Raw genomic sequence first — 21,656 nt, forward strand, 5'->3', positions numbered from 1 at the left:
GGTATTTTTATTCTATCTCATTCCCTCGCCGACTATCTTATAGATATATGTGTATGTGATTGTCCTTTTTTAACCCCCGACCCAAAAAGAGGGGACAATAAGTTTGACGTGTGTATCTGTCTGTGGCATCGTAGCTCCTAAACTAATGAACCGATTTTAATTAAGTTTTTTTTTTTGTTTGAAAGGTGGCTTGATCGAGAGTGTTCTTAGATATAATCTAAGAAAATCGGTTCAGCCGTTTTAAAGTTATCTCTTTTCTAGTTACTGTAACCTTCACTTGTCGGGGGTGTTATATATTTTTAATTTACACTTGTTAGTCTCGTATTTTGGTTTCATCGAGTTTCAATAACAAAGGCATTAAAAAGTTTTCACTTAAAAAAATAACCTCACCTTTTTATTTTTCATTGGAGAATAACAACTTCATAGTTCCTGTAACAAAAAATTATGGTCACTTAATATGTATTTAATTAAAGTATCTAATCGAGTGTCTAACTTTGTTTGAAATTGCTTTCAATACAACCATCTATATCTATACTAATAAATAAAATTGGAGTGTCTGTCTGTAATATCGAAATAACTACCGCATATTAAGGTCATATGGTTATTTGAACGATACTATAACTGAATCACACGTTTTTAAAATTTTTGTCTGTCTGTCTGTCTGTCTGTCTTTCTGTCTGTCTGTCTGTCTGTCTGTCTGTCTGTCTGTCTGTCTGTCTGTCTGTCTGTCTGTTTGTTTGTTTGTTTGAAAAGGCTAATCTTGGGAACGGCTGAACCGATTTTGACGGGATTTTCACAGATAAGTAGAGAATTGACCAGGGAGTAACATAGGCTACCTTTTTAACCGACTTTCAAAAAGGGAGTTGTGTTTTTCTACCTATGTACACCGAAATCTCCGACATTTCTGAACCGATTTGCGTCATTTCTTTTTTAATCGATAGAGGAACTTTGCGACATTGTTTCATAAAAAATTTGGAGTCTAACTCCTCAATCCTGATGCTGCAGGGGATCTGACCAATCCACGCGGGCGAAGCTGCGGGCATCAGCTAGTTCTAACATAAATTCAAAATTTAAAAACCCCCAACACAAAACTCTCTAAAAAGTAAATAACTTTCAAACGGCTGAACCAATTTTCTTCAATAATAGCTAAGAACACTCTCGATCAAGCCACCTTTCAAATAAAAAAAAAACTAAATTGAAATCGGTTCATTCGTTTAGGAGCTACGATGCCACAGACAGATACACAGATAGACACGTCAAACTTATAACACCCCTCTTTTTGGGTCTGGGGTTCAAAAGTGTCTTGTCATACCACCTAACAGCTTGCTGCGAATTAAGTCCGTTACATCCGATAAGGGTTCCGTTTTTCCTTTTGAGGTACGGAACTCTAATAATGGTCAAGTCTTTAAAGAAAACCAAGCTAGGTTCACCAAGACCGCGTCAGAGACACTACCGCCACGCGACACATCTGTCCAAGCCCTTATCCATCGATACCAGAAGTAGGTCATTCAGGCCTACCGTTTGCTCAGTGTATCGCATTTAAGAGGGCTCTCTCCGTCACTCGCTCCATACAAACGTAGTTCCAATTTCATTTGAATATTAAGCAACCAAAGTCCATGTGCAGACATATTCTAGAAACTAATATCTATACCTGTGGTTTTCCAGATTCCTGTTAAAATATTCGATTTCAAAGTTACGCAGTCTTAAACATTCACATACAAATCTTTGAGCCCCTGTAATTTTAAAACTGCATATTTTAAGAAAAATCTAAAACACCACAGGCACAGATGTTAGTTTCTAGAATATGTCTGCAAAATTTCATGTTAATGGTTGCTTAATATTCAAATGAAATTGGAACTACAATTGTATGGAGTAAGTGACGGAGAGAGCCCTGTTAATTTATTATGTGGTAAAAGTGTCTTGTCACGCCACCTAATAGCTTGCTCCGAATTAAGTCCGTTACAGCCCAAAAGAAATACAGCCAATTTCGCCGAAAATATCCGCCATTTTCGCCGAAAATTTTCGCCATTTTGTCGGGTAAATGTTGGTTTACTGACATTTAGAAGGCCGATGTTTTTCTGGGGTGATCGGTTCGGAAAATTCACAGAAAGTTCAAACAAAAAATAATGGTCTAGACTCTAGGTCTTCAAGTGTCAGTTTTTTCCTGAAACTTTAGATAGATAAAGGCAAAGCTGTGATATCGTAGTGGTTAGAACGCCTGACCCCTAATCGGAAGTCGGGGGTTCGATGCCGGGTTCTAACTTTTCAGTTATATGCGTTTTAGGAAATTAAATATCACTTGCTTTAACGGTGAAGGAAAACATCGTGAGGAAACCTGCATGCCTGAGAGTTCTCCATGTTCTCAAAGGTGTGTGAAGTCTGCCAAACCGCATTGGGCCAGCGTGGCAGACTATGGCCTAAATTCTTCTCTCTGAGAAGAGACCCATGCTCAGTAGTGGGCCAGTCTCACTCTGAGAAGAAACCCATGCCCAGCAAGGGGTTGAACATGATGATGATGAGATAGATAAAAAAAAATGCCATGGGCAAATTAAGTAACTAGAAAAGAGCTGATAACTTTCAAACGGCTGAACCGATTTTGTTGAATTATAGCTAAGAACACTCTCGATCAAGCCACCTTTCAAACAAAAAAAAAACGAAATTAAAATCGGTTCATTCGTTTAGGAGCTACGATGCCACAGACAGATACACAGAAACACACGTCAAACTTATAACGCCCCTCTTTTTGGGTCGGGGGTTAAAAATGACGATTGAGATCCCAAAAATATGTTTGCACTGCTATGTAACAATGTAAACAATAGCTAGGTATTGTTGTAAGTTACCATAACTAAAAGTTCCGTACTATTATCTTTAGCTAACATCAACAGTGTGGTTTACAAAACATTATGTTGTTTACTTTATTCGGTTTTGGGGAAATTGGGAGTGAGCCTTCGCTACCGGCTTCATTTCCCGTCTATTTTGTTACTGACAATCCATTTACACAAATAGATAGGTATAGTTAACCGATTGTACGGGTTTCCTGTTAGGGATACGTGACTTCGGAATAAGGCAGGCACTAGCTGCGTTTTGAGGGTTCCGTACCTCAAAAGGAAAAACGGAACCCTTATAGGATCACTTTTTTGCCTGCCTGTCTGTCCATCCGTCCGTCCGTCCGTCGTGTCTGTCAAGAAACCTATAGCGTATTTCCCGTTGACCTAGAATCATGAAATTTGGCAAATTGGTAGGTCATATAGCACAAGTAAAGGAATAAATCCGAAAACCGTGAATTTGTAGTTAGATCATAAGAAAAAAATTAAAATGTTTTTCAATTTTCAAAGTAAGATAACTATACCAAGTGGAGTATCATGTGAAAGGGCTTTACCTGTACATTCTAAAAAAGATTTTCTTTTTTTTTTTATGTTTAGTAGTTTATCGTGCAAAATGTTGGAAAAAATACCCGAGTACGGAACCCTCTGTGCGCGAGTCTGACTCGCACTTGACCGGTTTTTTTCACTATTATTATCAACAAATTGTAGAAGAATTTACTACTACTGTTTCCATTATATCAGAGAAAGGCTTCGAAACAAGGTAGTTTCATGCACATAATACAGTATACCGATGTCCATCGTATATCACCAGTATATCCACGTCGGGTATGCTACACGCGTTACACTGTAATCCACCGGCTTTCGAGCTCCATTGAAGCAATGTATGGCTTAGTGAGCGAACAATATACTATACTGTCTCTGTGTAACAAACCAATCACAAACTGATATCTTACTTCTTACCTGTTACATTTTTCTTTTGTTAACGTGACAACGTCTTATAATTCGATAGAGCCGGGTGCACGCACGAAAAAACATGACTCATGCGGCGTTACCTCGCTCTGAGGCGTTCCATGTAAGGCTTGAAGTGCAAGCGAGAGCGCGGAACGAGCGACAAAGAAGCACAATCGGCCTTTGTTGTCACGTTCAACTATCGTCAGTAAACCGACTTTACAGACAACCAATTTTTTTATTTTTTATTTTTCTCCAGTATTTCATTTCCAACCTAGCCTACATACTCGCATATAAAAAAGACAATATTTAAGGGAACGCTTTTAGCGATTTTTGGGACGTGTCCAAAGCCACGCGTCTGAGCTAACAATGGCGCGGCGATACACAATGACGCGGCCGACGTGCGGGACGGGAAAAATGAGAACGTTGGGGGAAAATAAGTTTTCCATATGAAAATACTAGAGGATACCCGCAATTTCGTCCGCATGGATTTAGGTTTTTAAAGGTCCCGTGGGAACTTTTTATTCCGGAAAATTAAACAGAATTTTCCGGGATAAAAGTTGTCTATGTCAATAACATGGACGCAAGCAAGGTAACCTTTCATACAAATCGGTTGAGCGGATGGGTCTTTAGGAATCCCGTGGGAACTCTTTGATTTTCCGGGATAAAAAGTAGCCCATGTCCGTCCCCGGGATATAAGCTAACCCTGTACGAAATTTCGTCAGAATCGGTTAAATTGTTGGGCCGTGAAAAGGTAGCAAACAGACAGTACAGATAGACAGACATACAGACATACAGACAGACAGATAGACAGACAGACACACTCTCGCCTTTATGATATTAGTGTGAAGTGTGATAATATACGGATTAGACGATGCCCACAACTTTATCCGCCTAAGTTTAGGTTTCACGAAAATTCTGTAAGAACTCTTTGATTTTCGGGGATAAAAAGAAGTCCATACTTATGTAGCTGTCTCCAGAATACAAAAACTGTCTTTGTACCAAAATTGAAAATATATCGTCAAATGCGGCTAGCAAATCGGATAGGCGAGAAGATAGCATACCGATAGACCAACAGACAACTTTTTTGAGCAGTCGGGTAAAAAATCTAAATACTCGGACACATAAGTATGAAGCGATCTGCTTCCTAGTTTCTAAAGGATATGGAACGCCCATCCAGTATCAGTTTTCCCCTCCACTTTTAATATGGGTAGGTACCTTCAAATCAAGAGTGAATAGGCATCTTCTAGGCAAACGCGCTTCATCTTAGGCTGCATCATCACTTGCTAGCAGGTCTGATTGCAGCCAAGCCCTAGTCTATAAATTTGAAAAAAAAGCGGACATTGCTTAGATTTCTTTTTTAACTAGATTATCCATTGTTTTCCGCATTTACCTGAACCATTATAATATTAATACCCGCAAGAATTCTTTCAATGTTATTTAGTTTATGAGAAAAGTTGGCACGTTTAATTAAAATACGTACGGCTCACAGGATCCAAGCGCCAAGTATGAGCGCTCTAAAGAAATGAGGGTAGGTTTATTTTTTAATTAAACACCCTCAGTTATGTGGAGAACGGAGGATCACCATGCTTGCGGCTTGGGTAAAGTTTTGACAAAGACTAATTGGGTAAATATTGTCGCTTAAAGTAATATGAGTGCTAAGAATTCCCACAGTAAGGCACAATGCACACTTGCAGACTGAAGTGCAACTAAGGTGCAACATTTTTAGAGTTCCGTATCCGATAGTTGCCAACGGAATCCTTCTACTAAGCGTCCTCTGTCGCTTGAAGCGTGTGGTAAGCGAGACGTCATCAACCATCGAGTGGCTAGATTGCGGCAAGCTCGCTTGCTGTGCGTTGTTTGCAATTGTATGTTGTGACTGTAAAATGTATGTATAGAGTACGACTTTAAGCCCATATTTGAATGTTTATTCTTTTACCTTGCGGGAGCTGTGTCGGGTAAGTGAGCTACGACTTTAACAGGGCTCTCTCCGTCACTCGTTTCATACAATCTTAGTTCCAATTTCATTTGAATATTAAGCAACCAAAGTCCATGAAATTTTGCAGACATATTCTAGAAACTAATATCTGTGTCTGTGGTGTTTTAGATTTTTCTAAAAATATGTAGTTTTAAAATTACAGGGGCTCTAAGATTTGCACGAAAATTTTTAAGACCGCGTAACTTTGAAACCGAATATTTTAACAGAAATCTGGAAAACCACAGGCATAGATATTAGTTTCTACAATATGTCTGCAAAATTTCATGGACTTTGGTTGCTTAATATTCAAATGAAATTGGAACTACGATTGTATGAAACGAGTGACAGAGAGAGCCCTCTTAAGACGCAAGCATCAGCTAGGATTTGCATTCATAGCCATGTACCGTGGTGTCATGTTGTATTTCAATCCAGATGAAAGGCTTTTGCCGCGACTAATCAATGGCTTGCACCTAGCACGTACAGTTGCCATTCGTCCAGATTTCCCTGGATATGTCTTTGTATACCTAGAGGGCGTCCTGGCATCGTCGTTTCATATATTGTCCGGGTCTTATAAATCTTAAAAATATAAATATTTTATCTGATATTAATAATGACTCGTAAAATTTAGCATTTCTATTGTTAGTTTGATTTTTTTTTTTTTTATTCACTATAGGTAAGCGCTTGACCACAATCACACCTGATGGAAAGTGATGATGTGGTCTAAGATGGGACGCGTTTACCTAGAAGGTGCCTATTCACTCTTGTTTTAAAGATACCCGGATTGTAATTGGTAGGAAACACAGATCGCGGAAGAGTATTTCAAACCTTAGCCATGCGTATGAAGAATGAAGACGCAAAACGTTTTGTGCGTGTAGATGGTATGTCGACGACATAAGGATGGAAACTCGCCCGACGTCTTGCGGTTCGGTGGTAAAATGGTGAAGGGGGGACAAGATCGAAAAGTTCCTGTGCACACTCTCCGAAATATATCCTATAAAACACCGATCTAGGAATCAATTTAATAAAATTCTTCACAATGCACTTAGTTAACTTATGGGTAACTAGCTGATGTCCGCGAGTTCGTCCGCGTGGACCTCAAAAACTGCAAACCCCTATTTAACCCCCTTAGGGATTGAATTTTCGAAAATCCTTTCTTAGCGGTTATCTACGTCATAATAGCTATCTGCATGCCAAATTTCAGCCCGATCCGTCTAGTGGTTTGAGCTGTGCGTTGACAGATCAGCCAGTCAGTCAGTCAGTCAATTTTCAGCCTAGCCTAGTCAGTAGATAAGATATTTACGGAAGACAAGTAAGTTCATATCCTGTAGAATGCCCATCACATTGCATTGATTTTTGATTTTTTTGTAAGGATTGCACACTGAAGATTATTGGAAATACTGATAAATAGGTACCTTGGCTGAGTTTTTTTTTTCTTGAATTATGACAGGAAAAGATTATTTGACAGGTTCTGCTGATGGGGACCCTACTTGCACCGAAGGCACTACTATCGGACGATTCGTCGTATTCGTCGTATTTTGGCGCGACACCCATCAAAGCCTCAACTGGAATGTACTACATATGAATGCCTGTCATTTCGTCCAGAGTTCAGGATATATCCTCGATATTTCTATTCAGAAATTCTAAATAAGGTCAAGTGGGGTAAGAGAAACATACTTTACTGGTTTGTGAACATTTTGGCCTTCAGCTATCAAAATTATACATTTATTTCGATATTAATTGAAACAAATCTTCGCTTTTGAAATATACTAACATTTTTTTTGATACAGAACTAGATTGTTCGTATAATTACGGCACAATTTAGCAACAAAGCTAGGTCATAAAAATGTTCCTCTTACCCGAGATTTAGGGTAAGAGGAACACTCGATACTTTTAAGTAATAACTCGTGTTTTTAAGTGTTTATATAGCATGTATTAAATTTTTTTTTGAGTTAAGGGAATGAAAACCTTACCCCGTTTAAAATAAGGTCTTATTTAGGCTGACAGCATACAAAAACGAAATTTGGGGTAACAGGAACATATAGGTAAGGTCAGAGGTGCTAAACTTTTTCTGGTATTAAATGAACGTATTAAAAACTAGCTTTCCGCCCGCGACTTCGTCCGCGTTTTGGTTATATCGCGCTTGGCACAATTTTTCAAAACATGAACCCCCTTTAGTGTTCCGTGATCGGTTAAAATGAAGCCTATGCCCCTAGCCCCGGGTGTCAAGCTACCTACCTTCCAAATTTCTTAAGATTGGTTCAGTGGTTTAGGCGTGGAAACGCAACAGACAGAAAGACAGACATACAGACAGACAGACAGACAGACAGACAAACAGACAGAAAGACAGACTTTCGCATTTATAATATTGGTCGGAATAGTTGGGATAGAAATGTATTCTAAAAACAGATATGGTTTTAGTAAATTTCTTTACTTAATTACAGTTTAAAAAATTAACTCGTAAGAAACAAAACAAACTTCTAACAATTTTGAACTTTTCTCACTTTGGCCTATACGCGTAATTGTAAACAACAATGTATCACAACAAAAATACTGTCACAAACAATAACATTCGTAGTGAAATATAAACTATAACATAATGTTTTGAAATATAACTATAACATAATGTTTTGAGGCTGCATAACCTGACAAAGCGCCACTTTTAACGGCCCTAACTGCTTCTAATAGTTTTTCTTTCGGGTAAGAACTTCTATCGGTCTTTTTTTCGTAAGCTCGAGGCATTTTGCTTTTTCTGTAACAAATAAACAGTTAAACAAATCATGGCTATTTACGGAACGTGTTATAGCGGCTGACTTTTTAAGTCCTGGCCAAAATTTGTAGGAAAATAAACCTTAACCTTTTGTATGGGACCAACTTTCGTACTCGAAAAAAAAAATCTACTAAGTATTTCATACATTTTGGTCACAGCTGATCGATACTTTTGTATGGAACAGCTGACTTTTTATTTAGAAAAAGTTGTTCATATTCATAGGTAGGTTTATCCTACAAATCTTGGCCAGTACTTAAAAGTCAGCCGGTATTTTAGTGGATTTTAAAAATGTTTGTTACCCCCTGAAACCGGGAAAGAGGAACATATGTTTCTCTTAACCTAGTACAGCCGTTCCTCTTTCCCAGCTTGCCATTTTGAAAGTTATGTTTTTATTGACATCGAAAAAGCACTAAAAACACACACTACAAACAAAACAATACATAGAAAATAAAGATTAAACGTAATAATTACACTTACCATAGCAATCAACCGCAAAACTGATGTTTTTAATATTTTAATAACACAAACAAGGAACGCCCCTAGGTCTTGGTTTTTTTAGTTTGACAACTGATTTTTTTTTTCTCTCTTTTACTCGCTTATCTGCCGTGTTGTAGCGCCATCTATCCAAGAATATATGAACTACGCCTAATACTGTTATATCAACATAGTGACCATAGAGCTCGCCGTTATAGTTTTCTTTTTACTAGTTACAGTTTCTCTTCCCCCCGCGTCCCTCTTACCCCACCTGACCTTATACCTTTTATCGAGCTATTGTCGCCTCACGTATTATTAAAATGCGAAAATGTGTAACTTATGTATTGGTTAGTCCCTCAATCACGTTTCAATGGAGCCACAGAATGACGTGATTTTTTCATGGCTAAAGACTTTTACAGAATTTATAATTTAAATCTCTAGCCACAAAAGGGAATTCAAAGAAAATTTAAAGATCTCAAGAGTGACATAGGCTACTTTTTATCCCGAAAAACCAAAGAGTTCTCACGGGGTTCTAAAAAACCTTTCTCCCCGTGAACGAAGTTTCGGGCAGCAACGAATAGATTCAACAACTACCTAATACAATTAATTACAAGAATTAATTGAAATTGACCGTGAATCGTGATGTCTTGATTCCGTTATCACGTGTCATACATCTTCACAAGCCGTTTGCTAAAAGGGAAGGATCAACAAAATGGCTGTTTAACCTCATTAAGGGCCCCATTCACGCGTGACGTTTATTTCTTTCCGAAAGACCTTAATGCTTGCGTGGAAGAATTAAGGGATTATCCAAGGGTTGTTTTCCTTTCACTCCTTTGTAGGGTTCCGTAACCGAAGGATGCGAACGGGATCCCATTACCAAGCCTCTGTTGTTCATCCGTCCGTCCATCCGATCGTCCGTCCGTCTGTCTGTCAGCGGGCTGCATCTCGTAAACCGTAGTAGATAGAGAGTTGAAATTTTCACAGAATATGAATTTCTATTGCCGCTATTGCAACAAATAATAGACAAAATGACCGCTATGACAAGTGTAAATTAAAAATTTATAATACCCCCGACAAGTGAAGGTTTATACTAGAAAAAAGAGCTGATAACTTTCAAACGGTTGAACCGATTTCCTTGGATGATAGCTAAGAACACTCTCGATCAAGCCGCCTTTCAAACAAAAAAAACTAAATTAAAATTGGTTCATTAGTTTAGGAGCTGCGATGACACAGACAGATACACAGATACACATGTCAAACTTATAACACCCCTCTTTTTTGGTTGGGGGTTAAAAATGACAACATTAAAAAGTGTTATTTCTTGTAAGATGATACGGAACCCGTTTTTTTTAATTTATAATCAGGAATTTATTATATTAGTTATTATACTAGTTGATAAAAAACATTTATATTTTATATTATGAGACAGACTTTTTTTTATTCAGATACAAGTTAGCCCTAGACTGCAATCTCACCTGTTGGCAAGTGATGATGCAGTCTAAAATGGAAGCGTGCTAACCTGTAAGGGATATGGCAGCTTTTATTAAAGCCATACCCCTTTGGTTTTTACACGGCATCGTACCGGAACGCTAAATCGCTTGCCAGCACGCTTTGGGAATAGGGTGATAACTAATCACAGTCAAAGCCTTCCACTGGACCAGACCAGAATAAATTACTAGAGGATGCCCGCGACTTCGTCCGCTTGGATTTCGGTTTTTAAAGATCCCATAGGAACTTATTGATTTTCCGGGATAAAAGTTGCCTATGTCAATTGCAGGGACGCAAGCTACCTCGGTTCCAATTTTCATGCAAATCGGTTAAGCGGATGGGTATTTAGGAATCCCGTGGGAACTCTTCGATTTTCCGGGATAAATAAGTAGCCTATGTCCATCCCCGGGATGTAAGCTAAGTCTGTACCTTTCGTTAAAATTGGTTAAATTGTTGGGCCTTGAAAAGGTAGTAGACCGACAGACAGACAGACACATTTTCGCAATTATAATATTATATTATATAATATATAGTATGGATAAGTACCCCCTAATATAATAATAACCCCTAATATAATAACCCCTACCGGGAATCGAACCCAGGACCTCCGACTAATAAGACCTTACTTACTTGACTTATACAATCGCAAAATAAATGAATGAATGACTTTTCTGTGTCTTTATGAGAATAAATATCTTTAAACCTAAATAAAATAATATTTTCCGAAGCAAGACAGGTGGGATTAAAAGATTATTTTGTTATTATGTTATACGTCTTAATAGTAAAAAGAAATTTCTAAGAGACGTTATAATAGTTGTTAAGGAAACAGTTAAAGAACAAACTGGTTAAAGCTAAGAAGGAAACTTGGACTTAAATAATACAACAAAGCGGGGAAAAACTAGAAAGGTTTTGAAAGAACTTACAAAGGGGATTTCAAACAATTCTTGTTGATTGTTAGAAAAAAACCGGCCAAGTGCGAGTCAGACTCGCGCACCGAGGGTTCCGTACTCGGGTAATTTTTCCGACATTTTGCGCGATAAATCAAAAACTATTACGTATAAAAGTAAATAAAAATCTGTTTTAGAATAAACAGGTAAAGCCCTTTCATATGATACCCCATTTGGTATAGTTATCTTACATTGAAAATTGAAACACGTTTTAAATTTTTTTTAATGACGTAACCACAAATTCACGGTTTACGGATTTATTCCTTTACTTGTGCTATAAGACCTATCTACCTGCCAAATTTTATGATTCTAGGTCAACGGAAAATACCCTATTGGTTTTCTCGACAGACACGACAGACGGACAGACGGACAGAGAGACAGACAGACAACAAAGTGATTCTATAAGGGTTCTGTTTTTCCTTTTGCGGTACGGAACCCTAAAAAATATTACATTGAAATTATAGGTACAGCTACCGCAAACATAGCATTTGTTTCTAAAACGTGTAGACCTACACATTGGGTTATTGAGCTCTCGTATTAATTTAATTTTAATGGCCTCTGATTATATTGCATAATCTTTCTTGTCAGAATTTTCTTGCAAATAAATGATTATTTGTTTATTTTGTGAGAAACAAACTACGTTTGTACGGGGAGCCCTGATTTTTTTTTATAAAAAATATTAGCCATGCTTATCATGAATAAAACCCCTCTTTCCCCTCCAATTAAGCGTAAAGCTTGTGCCAGGAGTGGGTACGACAATAGTGCAACGGGTGGGGTTTGAACCGCCGACCTTTCAGAATTCAGTCCGCTCCTCAACCGTTGAGCTATCGAGGCTCTACTAATTAATATCGCTACTTATTACAACTTGACTCTACTAGCACCCAATTACTGTACGTGTACCTACGCACAAAGGTAATATTTAATGAAAGCAGCTGATGTGCAGTAAAAAAACATTACTCCCCACACGACAGAACAAATGAAATTGGTGGTGAAAAAGCAACATTTATAGACATTTTATAACATCCAATTATTCTTGTAAATAAGAAAGGTCAGTGAACAATACTGTTCTGATTAGGGTCACTGTGAAAGGTGAAGCGGCCGTGGTAGCGGATGGTTAAAAGGAGATTCTGTATTCGACCCGTACCTACTATGTAATATGACAGCCCGTAACCAGTGAACCAATTTACATGGCATTATATTATTGTATATCAAATCTTTGAAAAGAGCAACCGCCGAATTTCTTGCTAGTTCGTCTCGGTAGGAAAGGCATTTCAAACCAGTCGCAGATGCTTTTGACGGTACAAAAGTACTTGTAAAAGTTTAATGGAATAAAAATATTTTGAATTTTGAATTTTTGTGATTTTTAACCCCCGACTCAAAAAGAGGGGTGTAATAAGTTTGACGTGTGTATCTGTATATCTGTCTGTGGCATCGTAGCTCCTAAACTAATGAACCGATTTTAATTTAGTTTTTTTTTTGTTTGAAAGGAGGCTTCATCGAGGGTGTTCTTAGCTATAATCCAAGAAAATCGGTTCAGCCGTTTGAAATTAATTATCAGCTCTTTTCTGTCGGGGGTGTTATAAATTTTTAATTTACACTTGTCACTAATGTATCTAATCTGCTTACTTTCAAAAATGTTTTGTAAAGTATCTTTTTATGTACAAAATTATATTATGTAGGTATAACATTTTCTGAATTGATATGAACTTATCTACTCCTTTTTAGGGCAGTCGTCCACAAAATCGCGTCCGCGTCCGCTCCAGCTTGTATTTAGGGTATTGCGTTAGGCCATTGAGGTTTACCCAAAAGTGCACTTTGGGGATTGTACAAGCGGGATTGTGTTTGGATTAATTTGTCCGCCACTCAAGCGGGAATAAATTGTGGCGTTCAACTGATAAGATGGCTGATATGGAATTCATTGTTGCAATTTAATGGGAGGGTATATTGAGTGTTAATTAAACACGCGAATTTTGAGTGTGACATGTGTAGAGTGTGTTTTAGCGGGTTTGTGTTGTGTTGTGTGGCTGTGGTGGGTATTGCTTGCTTTCCTACATGTGTGGAGGGAATAAATTGTGACGTTCATCTGATAAGATGGCTGATTTATTGAAGAATGATATGAAATTCATTACTGCAATTTAATGGGAGGACATAGTATGTGTTATCTAATCACGGGAATTTTGGGTGTGACGTGTGTAGAGTGTGTTTTAGAGGGTTTGTGTTGTGTTGTGTGGTTGTGGTGCGTATTTCTTGCTTGGTTGCTTCTACATGTGTAGTAACGGGAAGGTGGGCAGTGGATAACATAATATACGTTGTACCATATAGATCGATATGATACTAGCTGATGCCTCCGACTTCATCCGCGTGGATTTAGATTCTGAAAAACCCAAGGGAACTCCGGGGCAAAAGTAGGCTATATTGTTACCTCCCAGATCTTTAATCTTAATCCGTTGCTCCGTTGCAGCTTGATTGAAGGACAAACCAATAATCCGGCAAACCAGGCAACACACTTTGGCATTTATAATATGGGTACAATATAAATAATATAATTTATCGCATAGTGGATAGGCATTTTTACCATTACGAAGTAAGAAAAGTTCTGTAGATAACTGGTACCCCGAAGGTTCACCTAAAAGTACACCATGTAAAGTTTGTATTTCGGATTAATTTGTATGCCATTCAAGTGAGGATAAATCAGATAAGATGGCTGATATGGCATCCATTGTTGTTATTTAATGAGAGCGCCATTGTACCGCGCCGCTGTACAGGTTTTGAAATTGTTGCCGAAATTGCAAAATGATTTTGTAAGGAAACTTCGTGTAAGATTTAGACGGTTTTGAAATTGGATTTTGCACGAACCGCCTTTTACACGGTTCAAGAAATTGTTGATTTTTTTCTTTTTAGGGTTTTTACCTCAAAAGAAAAAAATTGGTTGTCTGTAAAGTCGGTTTACGGACGATATTTGAACGTGACAACAAAGGCCGATTGTGCTTCTTTGTCGCTCGTTCCGCGCTCTCGCTTGCACTTCAAGCCTTACATGGAACGCCTCAGAGCGAGGTAACGCCGCATGAGTCATGTTTTTTCGTGCGTGCAGCCGGCTCTATCGAATTATAAGACGTTGTCACGTCAAAAACTGAACCCTTATAAGATCTCTTTGTGGTCTGTCTGTCCGTCTATCTGTCTGTCCGTTTGTCCGTCTGTCCGTCTGTCCGTCCGTCGTGTCTGTCAAGAAACCCTATAGGGTACTTCCCGTTGACCTAGAATCATGAAATCAGGCAGGTAGGGAGGTCCTATAGCACAAGATAGGAAAAAAATCTAAAAACATTGAATTTGTGGTTACATCACAAGAAAAAAATTAAAATGTGTAGCAATTTTCAAAATAAAATAACTGTACCAAGCGGGGTATCATATGAACGGGCTTTGATGTATATGAATGTACAGAACATTCTAAAACACATTTATTTTTATTTTTATGCATAATAGTTTTTGATTTGTCGTGCAAAATGTCAGAAAATACTCGAGCACGGAACCCTCGGTGCGCGTTTCTGACTCGCACTTGGCCGGTTTTTTGTTAAACCTTTGCTTATTTTAGCTAGCCTAGCTTACCCTGAGAGGTGCCAGTCTATTGGTTAAGACGGCTAACTTCTATTCGAGGGTCGGGGGTTCGATCCCGGACACGCACCTCGAACTTTTTGGAGTTATATGCGTTTTAATCAATTAAATATCACTTGCTTTAACGGTGAAGGAAACCATCGTGACTAAACCTGTATGCGTAAGAGTTCTGCATAATGTTCTCAAACGTACCTACTCGTACGTGAAGTCTACCAATCCGCACTTGACCAGCGTGATAAGACTCTGGCCAAATTATTCTCATTCTGCGAGGACCAAAGGACCAGCGATTGGGTAATCATTATAATGCCTTGCCCCAGTTTCGTTAGGATGCAATCTCTGAAAATATAAAACTTAATAAATTCTCGATGGTATGCTCAGATACTGTACATTTAAAAGTACTAAAATGTAATATGTGGAAGAATTTATATTTTCCCCCAACGTTCTCATTTTTCCCGTCCCGCACGTCGGCCGCGTCATTGTGTATCGCCGCGCCATTGTTAGCTCAGACGCGTGGCTTTGGACACGTCCCAAAAATCGCTAAAAGCGTTCCCTTATATTGTCTTTTTTATATGCGAGCATGTAGGCTAGGTTGGAAATGAAATACTGGAGAAAAACTAGCTCTTTTTAACTATGTAGGCTTATACAAGGAACCAAAAGCTTAATCCATACTAATATTATAAATGCATAAGTGTGTCTGTCTGTCTGTCTGCTACGTTTTCACGGCCCAACCGCTGAACCGATTTTAATGAAATTTGATATTGACTTGGGATACATCCCGGGGAAGGACATAGGCTACTTTTTATCCCGGAAAATCAAAGAGTTCCTATGGGATTAATAAAAACCGAGATCCACGCGGGCGAAGCCGCGGGCATCCTCTAGTTTACTATAATCCGCAAAATCAGGCATATCTGTATGGCGCAACACTCCCACTGATAAACATGCTTGAAAAGCCAGTCACCAAGGAAGCAATACGCCACCACGCAGCGCCACACAAATCCCAAAACCACTCAACGCACGTTTCGCCCCGACACCGGAGCATCCTCAGGGTAGGCCTTACAATGCCCAATTATAAAGACTAAGAAGAATATATAGGCTTGCGCTTTGTTGGAAGTAAAATTTAAATTTGAAGCCTCTGATGTTACCCGTACTCACTTACTGACATAGTACTGTGTCTATGACCGATGTCTCTCTCTTGTCGGTGATCTCGGTAGCATATCAATTTGTTGTAAATTGTAATATTATTTGAATAATTAAACCAATGATCTAAAGTTATAGTGCACATTTTATTACTCGATTCTAAAATCAATACGCTTGATTACAATCACAGCAAACAGTAGAAGATGCAGCCAGCTCATTTACACGACACCGTTACCCCACAACACACGCACGGCTCCGCCTCAATTCGAGGTGCAACTTTGCCCGCATATCTTTAGGTTTTTAACAATTTCTTTGATTTTTCCAGGATAAAATAATATCCTATGGTATCCTACGTTTCGTATAGTACGAGTAGAGAGGTAGTAATACAAAGTTCCGGCACTCAAGCAATCATTTAATTTGTTCTGGCATCAACTCCCTAATTATTACATGAAAATCAAGGTTTCTTAGCTGTCGAATTCAATAAAATCTAGATAACCAATGTTCCTTTCTTAGCTATAATTCAAAAAAATCGGTTCAGCCGTTTGAAAGTTATCAGCTCTTTTCTAATTATTACTGTAACCTTCACTTGTCGGGGTTGTTATAAATTTTTAATTTACACTTGTTTGTTTTGGCATCAACTCTCTAACTATTACATTAATTAAAATCAAGGTTTCTTAGTTGTCAAATTCAAAAAGGCTAGGCAACCAATGTTCCTTTTCCGCCTCATCGAACTGAAGTTCCTAAAGACACGGTACGCAAGGGTTTTCTGTCGGATTGCTCCTATCAATATTTAAGTTCACTGAACTGTGAATAGGCGCGTGAAATGTGTTGAGTCGTCACGGAATCGCGTTTTTGTTATAGAAAACAATGAGGCCATTGCTTTATTTGAAGCAATTATGTTTTAGACGTTATAATATGTTTTTTTAGGGTTCCATACCTCAAAAGGAAAAAGGAACGCTTATAGGATCACTTCGTTGTCTGTCTGTCTGTCGTGCTATCAAGAAACCTATAGAGTACTTCCCGTTGACCTAGAATCATGAAATTCGGCAGGTTGGTAGGTCTTATAGCACACATAAGGGAAAATCCGAAAACCGTGAATTTGTGATTACATAAAAAAAAGAGTGTTTATGTACAAATATTGTTTTCAATTTCCAAAGTAAGATTAATATACATACCAAGTGGGGTATCATATGAAAGGACTCTACCTGTGCATTCTAAAAAAGTTTTTTTATTTATTTTTACGCATTACACAGAAGACTCGTTCTGTTTTCCCTTCCTTCAGCTTCACTTCCTCGACCTTCACTTCAAGCCTGCCCACTGCCACTTCACCTTGATATTTCAGCCACTTTGGCTCTCCTACGGTTTTCCTCATTATTGTTGTCCCTCAGAGAGATACGTCCCACTCACATAGCACGCTGAATTGTGTACGCGACAGGTCGAGATGGCAATTAGGGTGAAGACGCCCTGTGGCGTGCACAGGATCTATAGCCAGGGTAGGCATAAGTTAGGTAGTTACCTATTTACTAGCGGTCATGATGAATAATGATCATTGAAATATTTGAACCAGGGTAGGCAGCGCTTTTATATCTCTATGACTTGCACGCCGCTGTGCGGGATAGCACGGGTGGCGTGCGGGTGTGCGGGGCGTCCCCCCGCCTCATCCCCCAATTGCCATCTCGGCTTTGAACAATAATATTCACTGGCTTTTCACCTAGTCATTATCACATAGAAAGCTACTATTGATTTTTAGTACACATTGACACCAAAAAGGCTTTATAAAGGCGATAATGGGTTTATTGTGGGGTATGACAATAACTCTGGTCGTGACAACTCAACACATTGTACTTAACTAAAGTATACCACTCTACGCTAAATAAATAACTACAAGTTCATTCCAAGTAAACAAGTGTAAATTAAAAATTTATAACACCCCCGACAAGTGAAGGTTACAGTAACTAGAAAAGAGCTGATAACTTTCAAACGGCTGAACTGATTTTCTTGGATTCTAGCTAAGAACACTCTCGATCCAGCCACCTTTCAAACAAAAAAAAAAACTAAATTCAAATCGGTTCATTACTTTAGGAGCTACGATGCCACAGACAGATACACAGATACACACGTCAAACTTATAACACCCCTCTTTTTGGGTCGGGGGTTTTAAATTTTTAATTTACACTTGTAATTAGTCTGTTCAGTAAGCAAAATTAAATTAAACCGAAAATATTTAAGAGGAAGCATCCCCTTAGACCGGAAATAAAGATACCCTTCACACGTAGCGTCCGTCTGGAATACGCTATCTGGCGTTGACGGTACGTGCTCAATGGCTTTCCCGTTTTATCCTTACTCTTAATCCCTTTTTAACCGACTTCAAAAAAGGAGAAGGTCCTCAATTCGTCACGATCTTTTATTTTATGTATGTTCCCCGATTACTCAAAGACGCCTGGATCGATTTCGAAACATTTTTGTGGGAACTGTTTGTTTTTTTTTTTCAGGAAAAAGTAGCCTATATCATTTGCAAAGTCTTTAACTATGTTTATGCAAAATATGCCGTCAATCCGTAGCTCTGTTGCGGCGTTATTGTATTAAATGCCTGAATTAATTAGTATGCTATCCCGCGGGAAGTGTTCATATTTTTCGGGAGAGAAAGTTGCTTTTATTACTTATCAGGTCCTCAGCTATGGCTTTGCAAAAAATAGCGTCAATCCGTAGCTCTATTGCGACGTAATTGAATGACTAATACGTGAACGATAGCATGCTATCCTGCAGGAACGGTTAGTTTTTTTGAGAGAAAAGTAACTTATATCAACTTTTTAGATCCTCAACTATGTCTATGCAAAAAATGACGTCAATTAATTGCTCTGTTGCGGCGTTATTGAACGACAAATATGCGTGAGAATAGTATGCTATCCCGCGGGAACTATTTGTTTTTTTTTCAAAAGAAAAGTAGCCTATATCACTTGTTAGGTCTTCAAGTATGTCTATGCAAAAAATGCTGTCAATCCGTAGCTCTGTTGCGGCGTTATTGAACGACAAATGCGTAAAAGATAGCGTGCTATCCCGCGGGAACTGTTTGTTTTTCCAGTATAAAAAGTAGCCTATATCCTTCCCCGGAAAATAACCTAACTCGGTACCAAATTTCATTAAAATCGGTTCAGCGGTTGAGCCGTGAAAGCGTAGCAGACAGACAGACAGACACACTTTCGCATTTATAATATTAGTATGGATTATAATAGAAGTAAAACAACATAAGTATCTCACAATACAACATTATTTGACTTCACGTTTCAAAATGGAATCTAATCACGACCAAGTTATAATATCTGTTCAATTTACTAGGAGTTCTAATAACAACTATTACTTCCTATGAAATTCCCGTTTTAATATTCAATGAACTTTGTTCTTTAACATTATCTTCTAGCAATACAATCTAGGAATTAACAATAGCCTGAGCAAGCAGAACTCGGGAACTTTAACCGCAACAAAGTACGGTTAGCAAAAAAAAATCAAATCACACTAATATTATAATGGCGAAAGTTTATATGTGTGTGTGTGTGTGTGTGTGTTTGTTACTCCTTCACGCAAACAATACTTGACGGATTGGGCTGAAATTTAGAATGGAGATAGATTATACTCTAGATTAGCACATAGGCTACTTTTTATCCCGGAAAATCAAAGAGTTCCCACGGGATTTCGAGAAACCTAAATCAACGCGGGCGAAGTCGCGGGCATCGGCTAGTGATATAATAAAATGGATACATTTTGTTTTTGCTCAACGTTTCTGATACGATCCGCTAAGGTGTAGAATGTCCTTCCTAACCTAAAAACCTCCAAAACAAAAGTTAATAGGCATTAATGGGATGGGATAGTATGACGCGTTTACCTATAAGATGCCTCACTCTTCTTTAAAGATACCTGGATTATAATTGGTAGGAACACAGATCGAGGGAGAGTATTCCAAGCCTTAGCCTTATGTATGAGGAATGATGACGCAAAACGTGTGTGTAGATGGAATGTCGACGACATATGGATAGAAATTCGCCCAATCGTCTTGCGGTTCGGTGGTAATAAGATGAAGATCATTTTAATCCATATTAATACTAATATTATAAATGCGAGAGTGTGTATGTCTGTCTGTCTATCTGTCTATTTTTTTTTTTTTTTAATTTATTAATCAAAAAAAAATTCACAAGAATCTATAATATTATCGCTCGCCAAACTGGTGGGCCAGTTTGTTGGCGAGGTGGCGCTCTTATTTTAACTTATATAACTAACTTATCCATACACCTTAATCTATACTTATAATAAACTGTACTACGAGTAAATATTTATTTAAACCTACCTACTCCGTTAGGGAGTCCCTAAGTAGGTGTTTCTTTAACCTCTTCTTAAGGACTCCCTCACTGAGCCCATCGCTGTCCTCCTCAGCCCAGCCGATTACATTATATAATTTGGGTACTATATATGCGCTTATTCTTTTGCCATAGTAGTTGTAGATTTTTGGCATTGAGAATCTCACCTTCCTATTTGTTCTAGGATTATCCCTCATTTTAACCTTTTTTTTATAAATAGTTGAGAAAAAAATATTTTTTACTATTAAATATTCTACTTTTTTGTCTATCTATCTATCTGTCTGTCTGTCTGTCTGCTACCTTTTCACGGCCCAACAGTTTAACCGATTTTGATGTTTGGTACAGAGTTAGCTGATATTCCGGGGATGGACATAGGCTACTTTTTATCCCGGAAAATCAAAGAGTTCCCACGGGATTCCTAAATACCCATCCGCTTAACCGATTTGCGTGAAATTTGGAACCGAGGTAGCTTGCGTCCCTGCAATTGACATAGACAACTTTTTATCCGGAAAATCAAAAAATTTCCATCTTTAAAAACCGAAATCCACGCGGACGAAGTCGCGGGCATCCTCTAGTTCACAATACTTACTGAATTTTTGTAAAAAAAAATATACTTTTAAATATACTTTTATCGTTTCGTAATCGTTTTTTCTTCTGACGGTACCTACCCTGTTGTAATAGGCATGCCCCCGTCGTCGCGTGTAAATGTGGAATAGGTATTTTTACCTCGCAACGGGCGATTGCAGGTAATTGACTCCGAACAATGTGTGGACCCGATAAAAGACCGTAATTGTACCTTTCATTGTATTAGCATTGCGGGATTGTTTGCATTTTTGCTGTCGGTACGGCACGCGATCTGCGCCTCAAATTTGAGTTTTTAATGGATTTTTTAATCAAACCAGCCTTAAATAGACTGTAATAAAAAATGGTTGCGTGTATCCGGTGTATACTCGCTAAAGAAATGAAACTTTTCACACAAAAAAAAAACCGGCCAAGTGCGAGTCGCACCGAGGGTTCCGTACTCGGGTATTTTTTTCGACATTTTCGATTCAAATTCAAATTCAAATTATTTTTATTCAATTAAACTTTTACAAGAGCTTTTGAATCGTCAAAATAATTCACCACTGGTTCGGA

The 21,656-nt window shown here is 38.3% G+C and overlaps 1 protein-coding gene across 1 annotated transcript in view; it reads right to left on the reverse strand.

The window, feature by feature from the left end:
• LOC123876331 overlaps positions 1 to 21,656 on the reverse strand; it is a 303,592-nt gene that overhangs the window by 108,018 nt on the left and 173,918 nt on the right. Inside the window, exon 3 of the mRNA XM_045922557.1 lies at positions 391 to 429. The gene's annotated coding sequence lies outside the window, so the exon portion shown is untranslated. The remainder of the gene's footprint in view (positions 1 to 390; positions 430 to 21,656) is intronic.

Source organism: Maniola jurtina, chromosome 21 (assembly GCF_905333055.1).
Source record: "Maniola jurtina chromosome 21, ilManJurt1.1, whole genome shotgun sequence".
Lineage (NCBI taxonomy): Eukaryota > Metazoa > Arthropoda > Insecta > Lepidoptera > Nymphalidae > Maniola > Maniola jurtina.